Raw genomic sequence first — 2,338 nt, forward strand, 5'->3', positions numbered from 1 at the left:
TTCTTCCATTTGCTCGTGGGAGAGACTCCAACTATCTTCAAGAAGCATATTATCGCGTCTCTAAGCCAAACAAGTTTTATTTTGAATTTCTTGTACAATTATCATTATTGTTCTAACACTTTTTACGTCTGTAATCGTTTTTTTCTTCTTTTTTTCCCTTTGTTAGGGGATGGAACCATAGACTTGTGAAGAAAAAAGAGAAAAAGATTAAATTTATCCCTCTACTTTTAAAAATTAGCTATATTTACCCTTTGTCATACTTTTACACTAAATATACCCCCTCTGTTAAAAATGTTTTCATCTCTACCCTTCAACTTAACGGAAAAACAAATTCAACCTAAATAACCCTATCCTAATTAACCCGACCTGACCCGACCCGAATTAGCACCGACCCCTAAAACAAAATTTCTCCATAGTTGAATATTCTACAAAACCTATTCGCAGTGTCCAAGTGCTTTTTGATTAAGAAATATTTGTTTCAACGCATTGAAGCAACATGATTTCTCTTCCTTTTGAGAGTTTGGCTCATCTCCTCTATAACTTCAGTGTTAGTTCTCCATGGTAACTTGTACTTGGCCATTCTTCTCTTCCCTGATTCCATTCCAATTTCATCTTCATAATTCTGCAAAGAAGGGAAATAAATTATTAAGCAAATCATAATATATTCAACTTTCTAAAGATTTTGTTTAAGTGCTCTTTCCTTCACTTGTATCCCCCGTATTTTTTCGGATCATCCTTCTTCTACCACAGTTAATATTTAATCTTTCGTAGAAAGAGTTTTACTCTTAACATATTTGGTGTAGCTAGTCGTGGGTTAGTTGGGCCCTTGGATTTAAAAAGTGAAAATTATTTACTCTTTGATTTATCCAAAGTGAGTTATTTTAGGTATTGCGCTCATGTTCATCGGATTCTTTGAAAATGTAAATGGGTGTGTGTCACATTCTACACAAATAGTGTGTTTTTGGAGAATCCAACACGAACGGTGAAGATTCCGTGCAACTTATCATTGTACTATTTTCTGCTGGTATCTAATGATTGAGCAAAATTATGCAACCTTTTATATCTTCTCAAACCCTTTTGCCTAGCTTTTTGTTTATAAAAAAATACTACCTAATTTATGATGACAAATCTAATCTATTTGCCGGGTATCAGCAATTTAGCATGGTATCATCAAGTGCCCCTATAACTAAAAAAATTTATTGTCTCTCTGAAACTGTCCAACTATGGAGAAATTTTGTTTTAGGGGTCGGTGTTAATTCGGGTTGGGGTTAATTAGGATAGGACTATTTAGGTTGAATTTGTTTTTCGTTAAGTTGAAGGGTAGGGATGAAAATATTTTTAACAGCGGGGATACATTTAGTCTAAAAGTATGACAAAGGATAAATATAGCCAATTTTTAAAAATAAAGGAATAAATTTGACCCTTTTCCGAAGAAAAAAATATCTCCAAAAGTATAGTCTAAAATTGGTAGCCTCTAAATTCAGATTATCAGCCAAAATTTTCAGTTCATCCACAATAAAGAAATTATATATATTTTAAAACAATCAAGAAATTACAACATAATTAGGAGTAATATAGTATGCCTATAAACACATATGGAACAACTTAAATTAGAATATTAGGTATATGAAAATATATATAATCCTACTAGGCTCTACTTATATATAGTCCCGTCGTTTCTTTTGCTTATCACTTATACTAAAAATAGATTAATTATTTTACTTGTCAATTTTAACAAATCAAAAAACATTTATTAATTTATTTTACTATTATTTTTATTATTAAATAACTATATGACATGCTAATAATTAAGCATAAACTTCCACAATATAATTAATAAAATTAATTTAGAAAAATAGACTCCTATTAAAAAATAAAAAAATAAAAAAAATTCAAAAAAAGACTCCTAATATAAATATTTCTGAAGAGGAATATGACTCAACATGAACCAAGTAAAAAGGAAAGAGGCTGAGATAGATAGTGTCGATGGGGTTCAAATGAATCTTCGGTTCAAAATTGTACTATTATTTATATATGGTTAAAATTATGTTTTATATATATATAATAGATGTTGAACCAGGGACGGATTTTGGGGGTTATGTGGGGGTTCTCGAAAACTCAGTAACTATCGTGCGGATCTTGTACTTATATTAAAAAATCTAATAAATATATAATAATGAAACCCATAATAAAGTGTTCAATTGGTCTAGTGACAAAGAGGGTGCTTGCTAAAACAATGTTGCCCTACATCTTCTTCGTATATTAACTTCTTCATATTTTAAATATTTTAGTGAAAATTCCAGCTTCACCGCTAATAGTATAACTATACGTTATTCCA

The sequence above is a fragment of the Capsicum annuum genome, chromosome 4, assembly GCF_002878395.1.
Source record: "Capsicum annuum cultivar UCD-10X-F1 chromosome 4, UCD10Xv1.1, whole genome shotgun sequence".
Taxonomy (NCBI): Eukaryota; Viridiplantae; Streptophyta; class Magnoliopsida; order Solanales; family Solanaceae; genus Capsicum; species Capsicum annuum.